Source organism: Argiope bruennichi, chromosome 6 (genome assembly GCF_947563725.1).
Source record: "Argiope bruennichi chromosome 6, qqArgBrue1.1, whole genome shotgun sequence".
Lineage (NCBI taxonomy): Eukaryota > Metazoa > Arthropoda > Arachnida > Araneae > Araneidae > Argiope > Argiope bruennichi.
Window position 1 is genome coordinate 36,941,810 of NC_079156.1, and position 12,663 is coordinate 36,954,472.

The 12,663-nt window shown below is 30.1% G+C and overlaps 1 protein-coding gene across 8 annotated transcripts in view; it reads left to right on the plus strand.

Annotated features, from left to right (window-relative positions):
• Positions 1 to 7,924: 7,924 nt before the first annotated feature.
• Positions 7,925 to 12,663, plus strand: part of LOC129971156 (coiled-coil domain-containing protein AGAP005037-like) — a 383,974-nt gene continuing 379,235 nt past the window's right edge. For all 8 annotated transcript variants that reach the window (XM_056084662.1, XM_056084663.1, XM_056084666.1 and 5 more), the window contains exon 1: positions 7,925 to 8,041. The gene's annotated coding sequence lies outside the window, so the exon portion shown is untranslated. The remainder of the gene's footprint in view (positions 8,042 to 12,663) is intronic.

The following is a 12,663-nucleotide window of genomic DNA, read 5'->3' on the forward strand; positions in this document are numbered from 1 at the left end:
ATTCGAAAACCGGCTAAAACCGTTTTTTTTTTGGAAATAGGGAATTCGAAAACCGGTTTTTCTAAAAGTCGGTTTTTGTATAAACCCTATTATGGATCTTATACAAAAATAGCCGTTTTTTCTATTATTATTTGTTTAATTATGGAACTCGTGCTATACTTTGAATTAAATATATTACTACTCTAAAGGCGATTGTAGTCTAGATGTAACTGAAATTCTAGAGACATTATCAAAATCCAATATTGGAGGATATGTAAAAGACTTTGAAATCTTTCGTGTATGTATGATATTATGACGGAACATAGAATATCCATACAGATAATAACCTACATGATTTGCACTGTAAAATACATTTTCTCACTATTATAATGCTTTGAAGGTTTTGAAGTTAGTTATATTAAAAATATCGCTTTATAGATCCTATTAGTATCGATTTTAGGCAAAATTGATTGAATAGTCAACTGCCTGGAGGTACCACAAAGGTGAGGGGCTTGTCTGTCAAAAGAAATTGCCGTTTGTTCATCGGACGTTTGTCCTTCAGGCATGAAAGAAATAGAAACTTTGGAATTCTCTCATTTTCTGGTCGGATTTCAAGCTTTTTTAAAGTTGTGAATTGTATGCGCTTTTCTTCCATTATGGTTCTGTCATTGACATCTGACTGGTAACGTAAAAAGGATGAGTGAAGCAAGCAGAGCAAATAGTCTGGGCACCACAGAGAACAAAACGTAGGAATCATTTAATTGCATTTGGGAAAAAATTTGAGTTATTTTTTAAAAAAAATTTATCATCTAGATTTAAAAATTTTTACAGATGCTGTTCAAATGTAAGAGAACTCACAGAAAACAATTTTTTTCCATAGCATGAGAGCAAATTCTGAGATAAGGTTATCAAAGCAAAATGGTAAATACCATTATATTTTTGAGATTTAATAACCACACCTATTTAAAGGAAAGCTCGTTAAGCTCATATTCAAATATTTATATATCATTGGGAAGGGGGTGGCTTTACATGATCATCATCGTATCGTTTTATATCTTAAAAAAGGGAAAATAATCTTCATTGAAATAAAATGATTATAATTTGGGATATGTTCCGATATATTATAAGACGTTTATAGAGTTTTTAATACAATCAATTACGAAAATAAATTTCAATGCGAGTATCTTAGGCAATTCGAAGAATGTTAAGGTGGTATTCCAGTTCTCGACATGTGTTGCATGAAATCTTGGTTTTCAATCTAGACACAGTATCTGCGATCCTAACTTTGAGTGTATCAATATTTTCAGCTGACGTTACAAAAGTTGTGTCCTTTATATAATCCAAGCCAACATTGAATTGTAATGGCCGATTCGAACTCGTGGGATTAAAGAACGCATAAACCCTTTCCCACCAATAACGTTATTTTAATAATAATGGAATTTAAAATCACTATTTTCGCTTTAGTTGCGCTGTATTTTGGACTAAAAGAATTATAAAATATCGTTATACCGTAGTGAAAGCTATACATATTATATTCAAAAGTTTTTTTTTTGTAATAATTGTTTGTAATCGTAAAAATTTTTTATGACTACCCAGTATATTAATAAACTCCAGAGAGTGTCACATAGTATGCATGAAATAAGATGTTTTTGCTCTTATATTCGTATCGATAAGATATGGTTTTCTTTTGAATTTTGTGATAAAAAATTAGAAATGAGCTATTATCCCTGTTTTCAAACTGCACAGAAAAGCCAAATATAATTCTACGGGTTTGCCGGAATGGATTATGTTCTGTTCTATTTGCAACACGAATAATTCCTTCTTTTGAATTTTGTGATCATTGAATGATCCTTTTGTGATCACAAATTTCTTTTGAATTTTATGATAAATAATTAGAAATAAGGTATTATCTCTTTTTTCAAATTGCACAGAAAGGCAAAATATAATTCTACGTGTTTGCCGGAACGGATTATGTTCCGTGCTATTTGAAAGACGAATAATTCTTTCTTTTGAATTTAGTGATCTTTGAGTGATCCTTTTGTGATCACAAATTTCTTTTGAATTTCGTGATAAAAAATTAGAAATAAGGTATTATCCCTGTTTTCAAACTGCACAGAAAAACAAAATTAAATTCTACATGTTTGCCGCAACGGATTATGTTCCGTGCTATTTGAAACATGAATAATTCTTTCTTTTGAATTTAGTGATCTTTGAGTGATCCTTTTGTGATCACAAATTTCTTTTGAATTTCGTGATAAATGATAGAAATACGATATTATTCCTGTTTTCAAATAGCACAGAAAAGCAAAAGACAATTTTACGTGTTTGTCGGAATGGATTATGTCTTGTTAGGATTCTGAAATAAAGCCTTTGGGATCCTTTGGTAATACCCCTTATTCTCCAAAAACCAATTCTTTTATTGAATTGAATTTATTATTTATCTAAGCAGTTTCTAAGAAATCAATACTATGGCAAATTGTGGGAACAAAATAATCATTTGCTTGTAATCTTTAAAAAATCAGATTGGCTGGAGTGTTGGTTCGTGAAAAAAAATCTAAAAGTAATTTTAAACAAAATAGCAAAATAATAATAAAACATTTTACCTTATTTTAAATATCCAAATGCAAAGCTTACTAGGGTTGTTTTCTTGATTTGTCAGTCAGTCAGCCAACGGGAAAGATTTAGACCATACATATCTGTAACAAGATTTGAAAGCATTAAAAAAAAAAAAAAAAGGTAAAGTTCTTAAAAAGTAATGGCGTAAAAAAAGATAAAAGGTAAAGAATAATGTTCTGAAATTTGAACGATATTTGATTTTAATTTGAATCATGTATACATACGAATACATGAGCTTTGTAAATCAAATGAAAACATAATATTGGAAATGAAATATCGCAAAATAAATTTGGATACTTTGGAGACTCGAGTGAGTAATCTACCTAAATTATTTCATAATCTGTTCTAGCATGTTTCAAAGCTAATATTTGTCTGATTGCTAAACCTGAAAACATTTTCCAATGATAGTTATTTTATGATCTCAAATGCTATCATAATGATTGAATTAAAAATCACATTTAAAAAAGAAAAAAGCCCTACTTGGTACCAATTCTTTCAAGAAAAGTAATAAAAAAGTTGCAATCATGAGCAAAGTGGTAAACGGAAAAGGAATTGATAAATATAACAAACTGTTGAGTTAAAATTTAATTTTTACAATTTTACTTTAAATCGACTATTATGATGCTGTTTGAGATTGTAGAGTAGAGATACTGTTTGAGATTGTAGAGATTGTACAATTTTAGAATAAGTTCCTTATTCGGTCTTAAATTCTGTTTGATAAAAAATACTTTATTTTCAGCCGAGGTTGCCTTTTTTATCCAATAAAATTGGACTTTCAAAAAATATGCAGATATCGGTCAAAAACTTTTCCCCCAATTATTTCCCTTCTTTATAATAAATATTTAAGAAGAATTCCAAAATTTCCGCTAAAAAAATCAAAACTTGCTTTTTTTTAAATATACACTTTAGCTAATTGCGCTATTATTACAACGTTCGACACCTCATTTCAAAGGTTCTTTGAAACTTTTTTTCTCTCAAATTTATTCTTTTATAAACGGAAAAGTTTTTTTAAGGACGAATTTTTTTTATCTAAGGTATCAGATTACATTGAAAACAACTGTTTCGGACCACTTTCGCGAATTTTTTTGACTTCTATTTTGTAGATCCCAGTTTTTTTTCGTTTTCGAAACCGTTTATAATTTTCCCTAAGTGTATAAGAAAAAAAAAGTTGCAGTGTTTATTACATACTTTGATACAAAAGCGAACGAGAAGTAGTATTCTGAAGCAGAATTGGCCTTAAAAAGCACACAAAGCAATATATATATATATATATATATATATATATATATATATATATATATATATATATATATATATATATATATATATATATATATATATATATATATATATATATATATATATATATATATATATATATATATATATATATATATATATATATATATATATATATATATATATATATATATATATATATATATATATATATATATATATACGGAAATTCCGGGGTTCTTTCACAATTTGTTGATTGATGAAATACACAGTCCTTTAATAACAACCACAGCACACAAAGCGGTCAGACAGAATTCAGCAGGAGGAGGAAATCTTTGTAGTTTCACTCTATGGTCTCTCCAAACGCCTCCAATTCTCCACTGTCTCCTGTCTTCTCGCTTTAGCTGTATCCAACTGCTGACTCACTACTACAAGACTGACTATTCCACACACGACTCGATGCTGCTTAAACAATAAATACCAGGAGTCGGCACACAGCTCAATTCAGCAAACACTTGAGCTCCTGGGGGGCTCGGCTGGAAAAATCCAGGTGGTAACACCAACCATAAACACCAGGAACTCGGAACACAGCAAACGCTTGAACTCCACACAACGCTTATTACGCTTTGCTGGACTGGTCCAACTATTCGCCATCTCTTTCCACGACTCAATACACGACTTGAGACTGCCGGCCTTTTATAGTTCCAGGAGGCTGGCAGAGAAGATTCTGGACCAATCAAACTTTTCTCGGTTCCTACTGGCTCAATTTCTAAAATTCAGGAAGATTCCAGTATCATCTATTTTCTCGCCAAATTCGTCGCCAATCACTAAATGGTCAACAAGTTTGTCGCCAAGCCCTGAGATTGCTGTATCCGATCAGCATCCAACAGAGCTGATTGTTAAACGGTCTTTCCAGTGATTGAACCAACCATGGTGGGAAGCATCACAGATTTGTAATGATATATATCCAAAAAAATATCTTTATTTTTCTTATCTTTTAAAGAAGACAGTAATCCAAAACTGCTTAAATTACCAGTGGAATTAATTATTGCTTACACTGTGTACAACCACGACTATTGGAAAATACTGTTTGACAATTAGGTGTTAATTGGCATAATTAGTCACTTTTTTCACGTTGCTACGGTTCTATGTGTACTTGTTTCGTCAGAATATTTTAAATATTTTTTTTAATTTCATTATTTTTGCTTCATTTTCCAATTAATTATAAAATTAATTTTTCAGCAGATTGAAATTTTATTTTGTTTTTCATAATTTTAACTACAAAATTGAAACTCTTCTATTCTGATGGAAACAGTTTAAAAGAAATATTCCGCTTCAAATAGAAAATATAAAACATTTTAATCCCTATTGGGAATTTCCTTCTTTTGCCAGTGAAATATTGGATTCAAGAACCTTCTATAATATCCCCTATTTTTTTCGCAAGCTGAAAACGTGACCCGGGCGGCTTCTTTTAAACTCATTCATATATCTTCGGCAGAGCAACTTTGCGCTTTCAAATCAAGCGTCAAAATTCTGAAAATATCGAAATATATTCTAGATGAAAGAAGTAATACCGCCTTCGTCCAGGACGATTTTTCTAGGAATTATACAAAAGTTTTCTAGGGTGAAAAATATCTCCAACGATGGAATTGTTCTTGAAAACGAGAAATACCGTTTATTTCATGATAGAAATTATTGAAACAATTTATTATCTGGAGTTTGTCACAAAAATTTTAGATGACTGATTTATCTCTTTGATTTACGTCCTGATATCTTCATCGATTTATCGAATAAAATAATTTTTTACAAATTATTTAATAATATGAGACAAGAAAATAAGCGGAAACTATCAAATTTGTCACAGGAAGCTATCCGAAAAAAACATAAAAAAATGTAATTTTTTCCTTTGACCACTATCAACAACTCGGAAGATTGACTGAATCAGATTTATTGCCAATTTCTTCTTAAATTTGATACTGCAAGCAGTGAAACTGTTAGATTAATCCGAAATATAGAGTTAAACGATTTCTTAAAAGTTAAACTTTCTTATAAGTTAACAGTTGTAAGTAATATCAACGTTATAGAATTGTATTCGAAAAAATAACAAGTTTGAATTCGAAAAGAAAAACAATTAATAAATACCAAATCATCTATGAATATATTCCAAAGATCCACGGAAGCTATTTACACATTTCTTGAACGTATTCGTGGAATATATAAGCAATCGTTTGGTTTAAAACAAGTTCATTTTTTCAGCATTATTTTTCCAGACATCAATTTATCGTCTCATATTATGAGATTTTCTTTCATTTTAAAATTGCGTTTGTAATTTTAGAATAGCTGATTTTTTTTCTTGAATTTGACTTATACTGTTAAACAAGAATTTCGTAAAAACGATGATATCAGAAAATCTGAAGTCAGAATAAATATAATAGTTATATTTAAAAGAAAGCTTGGAAAATTTAGAGTTTTTTTAATTCAAAATTTTATCCAAAAAAGGAGTAATCATTTCTATGGTAGGATGTTTAAATTTAAAATATAAAAGGATTTGAAATTCAATGCAAAGTTCTTCAGTTGCTTAATTTTTATAGTAAATGAAATTATAAATAATGCTTTAAAACTCTAAAAAGCCAGAAAAGTATAGATTTTATGGTCTCAGATATATCAGTGAATGCAGAGGTCTATGCAGAATTTTGTATAAGAAGTATTTATATGCTGAAAAATGGAAAATTGGACATATCCAGACAATTCCACATTTTCTCTTTTAGTCTCTGTAAAGGAGAAGAAAAATATCTAAATTTGTTTTAGGGAATATAAAAGAAATTCTATAAATATAAGAAATACAGTTGTAGTAGGACGTCTCACAAAGAAAATAAGAAATAAAGAGAAACGAAAATCATTGTAATATTTACGAAAAACTATCGATTTGCTTTTGCATTTAATCAATCCAATATCTTTTATTCGTATTGTTGCGAAATCCGCAAATGTATCACACATAGATTTATGAGCACTTGGTCTAATGAAAAAAAAAAGGATCAACTATTGACTTGATTATCAAAATCTGCGAAAGCGGAGAATGAAAAGTACGCGTATATACTACGTAAATTCATTTTACTATCAGAACGATATTAATTAATCGATAAAGCTTTTGACAATTTGAGAATGGATGATTAGTAGCAGAAGATGTTACAGTGGCTGTTACTACAATGTTATTGTCTTGTTCAAATTAGTTATTTTTTTTTTTAACAAAAAAGACAAAAAGTAAATATTTACTTTATTAATGATGGTAAAATGACTTGTGCCATGCAGCTTAGCCCATACAAACGATGTCTAGCTATGAATGCGCGAGATTTTATTTGATTTGTATGTAAAAGTCCGACACTACCATAACATCTTGCAATTGCAATGCTCAACGCATAACAGTGGAGCCTTATAGATCAAATCCCTTCCACACGGTGCAAGAGACTATGTTGCGTTCAACATTGCAAGTTGTTCGTAGCATCGTATAGTGACTCTTTAATATAGAGAATAGCTATATTTACAATGCATATTAATCCCATTGATAATTTTGACTACAACCACTTAATCCACCATTTTACAATAAGTTAGATTTTTAGAGTTTTTCAGCGAATTTATAAGAATTATAAATAAATTCCTGATCCAAATACATGCCCACCTGAGCTCATATTAGCATATGATGGGTTACAATTTGAGCAAAGATTCGCATTAAAAAGACAATGCATTTTTTCCTCTTCCAAATAAGAGGATGGCGTAGAATATTTTTAACGAACGCAAAAGAATATTTAATTGATCGTAGAGGAAAATCTCAGCTGTGTAGAAATATTTTTTTTTATAAAGAGGTAGATAGGGTCAGATAAGAGGGCGAAGGGCGCAAAAGACGTTGCAGCTCTTCTTCTAAGATCAACCCCTCCGCAGAGAGGTCACCCATAATGAATCCGACGTGTCATTTCGCCGCCACCGGATCTCTGGCGCGCGTGTTCCTGGCAAAGCTGCGCCGTGGCCGCTGCGCCCCATCAAGAGCAGCCCCTGGAAAACGATGGGAGGCACGGCCTGCGATTTTTTGTTCCAAGGGAGGCAGAGTGCTGCTGTTTGGGGAGGTCGAGGGGCTCTGTGAGAGAGAGCATGGTCATTATCGTCTGAGATTAACCGGACCGACCCCTTTTCATCTTCGCCGGCGATTAAAAAGGTAGGTCGTTTTCATTTCCATAGAACGCCACCGGGATTTTGACTTCCGGTCCGGCAAAAGGAAAGGGTGGTGGGAGAGGGCCTCGCTCGAGAGTATGTAGCGCCCACTTGTTTTGACAAGAAAAGGGTTTGTGTGGATGTGGGATGAAGTATTTTCCGGATTCGCTTAGAACATCGTCTGATGTTGGATTAAAACAGACGATATATTAAGAACGGAATGATATTTTGAATTGTTTGGATTACACGGTAAATGTATGTATATATTTTCAATATTTATTAGAAGTTGATGACATTTAATCGACGATGAAGGGGGGGGGGATTCGTTCCAGATGATGAAAATTCATGTCCTCCATCCTATATATAGTCTAACTTCTTGATTTAACTCTGGATAAAATTTGGTTTTCTTTTAAGAATACATTTCAAATATTTTCAAATAAAAATGATTATTATATTTATCATATATAATTGAAAAAGTTTTATTTTCTTTTAAAAATTAGATTGTAAACTATTTATATATTATTATAAATTTATTTTCTTTGAAAGTAAACATTTTAAGAAAACTGTATTTTTTTGTATAAAATTTAGAATATTTTTTCTCAGATTGTTCATAAAAACTGTATAATGATTTTGAAATATCTTCTCATCATATTTTTCCGAGATACTTATATATAGTTATTAAAAATTAGTTTTAAATATATTCATAAGAAATAAAACAATGTGCTGATGTAATGATTAATAAAATCAGCAAAATTATTTTATTATATTTATTTATGTTCAAAACATATTAATGTTTTATAATCTAAATTTTTGAATAGTGAATAAATTATTAATTGTGAAGATGAATAACGACAAAGTCTCAAATCACATAACAAAAAATTGTCAATTTCTCTATATATTACTCCATTATCTAAAGAAACGGTAAAATTATGAAATTGGGAATGAAATAAAGGTAATAATTTCTTACAGAAATGAAAAAAAATGGAGATAAAAATAATCGGGGATTTAACAACTTAAAAACAGAAATTCGCGTTTAAAAAATATTCATTCTAACGAATTGCTTTTAAATTTTCATTTGATTTGAAAATAATAATGATTTTTTTTATCTTCCTGGATTTTTTCAGTAAGATTTTGTGTAAAATTTGCATATATCTAGATTACTGAAAATTTATTGAAAAAAAAAATGTGTTAAACAAATTGTACCAAAATAAATTTTAATAACGCTGACACATTTTACCAATGAGGACTGGATATAATTGGGGACTTATAACTAAACTCATTAGCTAAGGATAGAGCCAACTTAAACTATTTTAGGCAAAAATGGGAAAGTTGGGAAAACAAGTTAAGGCATTACATCATCCATATTAATTTTATTAGCGAATTTAAAACAATTATTAATTGTCTGTATTGATGCCTTTCTTCTGCTCTTTGCAGTGACAACCATTAGTACAGACACATCCATTCTGAGAGTATGGCTTCTCGAAATATGCATGGGCATACCTGTACATAAAAGTATGCATAAAACTATCTTGACTTAGCATTATTTTATTCGACGAAATAGGAGTTATATTGAAATATTTCGAATTGGTTTTATCACTATTTAAAATTATGCGGTTATGGTGTATTGTTCATTATTAAATGTTATTCTGCATTTTTCTTTGTTTAAATATTATCATTCTCGAGGATAAAAATCTGAGTGGAGTAATTTGGACTGTTAAATTCGACCCCTCTCTTAATCAGTTCAAGGGCCTTACATCCTTACGAGTAGTCTATTTATCCATCTTAAACCAGTTAGTCATTTTAATGGAATCTACTGACTACTACTACTACCACCAACATCATTTTAATGAAATCTAATGAGTATTTTGCATGAGAGAGACAGATAAAAAAAAAGAAGAAAAATGAAGTTAAAAGACAACGGGGAATTAAATGATATTTATTCATGGGACTGTGATATCATTTAACTTGACTTTGTTAAAAAGGTCCATGAACTCAATAAACTGAATAGTATAACCATGAGGGAGTTATCCCACGTTTCTAGATATCGCGTGCAGTTAGAATGACCATCGCCATCCATAACTGAGGATCAAAATCGAAAATGGGTCGCAGTCATACTACTGCCGCAGGAGGTTTGTTCTATCATTGAAAGGGAGGTAACTCGCCCTCACACTATTGCTAAATTCACATGAGAAACAAGAACCTAGTTACCTATATGGAATCTTATCATTCACGAAACCATGATGTCTTCGGAGAGATACAGAACAAGTATGAAACTACTAAAATAAGACGACTTAAATGTCTAATTCAACTGAGTTTAAATCATATTGTAGAATGAACAGAGAATACCAAATCATGCAAAATAGATTTAACTGAAGTTAAAGTGAAATATTATTCCTAACGAACCAACCTGTTGCCAAAGGCATTTATTTTGCAATAAATTTACAAATGCCAATTGAATATCTTTGATTTGTGTGTAGAATACGCTTGATTATGCTACGTCAAAAAACACATTTACAAAATGGGGCAACAATAGTGGGGTTTGCAAAGAAACAACATATTATATTCCTTAAAACCCATGCTTAGCATGTACTCTGATGCTCCAATTCAGCGAAAGGATGTTATATTAACTCGTGTCCGTATTGGGCATTCATGTTTTACATTTAACTACTTACTTGTAGGTGATATTACGATTATATGTAGTTCATGTCAAACACTCTATTCAGTTGTACATTTTTAACTGAATGCACAGTTTCTGACTTCCCAAATTAATCATTTTTAGTGCAACAATTTTATTTCTTAATGATACATTAGGAGAAAATTTTCACCCTAATCTCTTCCGTTTTTATTTCCAGCCTATCAGCTTTTTATATTAATACATGGCTGATTTGATCGTCCGTTACTTGCTTTTAACCACTTACACTATCTGTGTCAACATAAGGGGATTGGAATTAACTTTGAGTTTTTCACAGTAATTTTCATGCTATCATGTGTCCATACATTCATTGTATATTTGGCACGGAATGTCTAAGTTTAGCTCTTTTACTTTGAGTAAGAAGATTTTTAAAAAATAATTGAAAGTTTAAACAACCGATTTTGTGTAAACAGCTGATCTCTATTTTATAATATTTAATATATGTATTTGTGATAATAATATACTTGTTAAATGTTTATTTTTTGCTTGATACTTAGTCTGGAAATCAAGAATAATGTGTTAATTACTACACGGTCTTCTTGTTTTGAAATTTCATTAGGTTTATTTGAGAATAATCATTGAAAGTTTGAAATAAAACTTTATAACAAAGAAAATATCCTCTCTGGAAATACTAATAGATGTTTCGCGCCGAATGAAAGCAGGTCCATGCATAGAGAGATAGCGAAATCGTGATACCAATGCCGAACGTACCATTAAGTCAAGGCAGTGCCCTTCAATCTAAAGTGAATGAGGCAAGAAAAAAACTTGTTTAATTATATATTCCCTGCTTTTTAATTTTTCAAAAATTATCTGAAGCATTATTCATTATATAATATTTGATTTTAATGTTTAATTAACAAAATTGAACTAAACTTTTAATGGCGTTTCCGTTATGAAGATACATTTTTTTACAGACTTTTCTCTCTTTTCAAATAAAAAATGTAAAAAGTAATTTTATCTTTTGATTTTTTCAATATTAATTTGATAAAGGTAAAAATATAATCGATTCAACTATCCTATTATGTACAATTTTCCAGCAAGAATAGTTATTATTAATAAAGATAAATGTGCATGTATTAGCGCTCTACAGGCCAGATCGTTTGACTTACCAACAAAGTTAGTTAGAGTTACGTGGCACGTCTATGCTTTGGTGGATGAAAATGGGCACTTCGAAGCGGTTTGTTTTAAAATTCTATTTAAAATTTTGGTTAATTAAAATTTAAGCAAAATTTTCAATTTTTTCCATCATAACTCCCGAAAATGTTACACAAAAATTGATTTTTTTTTGTCATTTTAAAATTCAAAATATGATCATTTCAATGACATCGAAACTAATCGTGCAAATTTTTTTTCCTGAATTTTGGCAATTTTTAAAAGTAACTTTTATTTAATTTCTAGGGATAGATTGCGCTATTGCCCTGAAATTTCTGTTTTTATTATTTTAATCAATATCTAAACAGCTGATTTTCTTTTCGTTATTAAAACTAAAGATGAAAGATTTTGTTTAATATTTGTATGGTTTACGAGGTGAATAAAAAAGGAATTAGAAATATCTCGAAGGTTCGAAGAAAGAGAAACCGGACAATTGCGTTTTTAATTTAATAACGTAATAATGTCATGGGATAGATTTCCAATAGGTAAAAGTTCATGAGCACAATGAACAGGGCATACGTATAATTATTAAAATAATATGCATTTAATATCCAACAATTTGATGGTATCATTGATATTAAATTACGTCTAAATAATTTAACTGAAATTAAACATAACCAATTTCCCTGGTGAAACTGCTGGTCGTCAAAGACGACTAGTAAGAAATAAAAAAGTAATGTTACAGTGCAACAAAAATTTAAAGTTAGATAATTTAGTAATAGTATAATAATAATTTGTTTAATAGCACTATGATGCCATAGGATTTGACTCTGATAGGATGG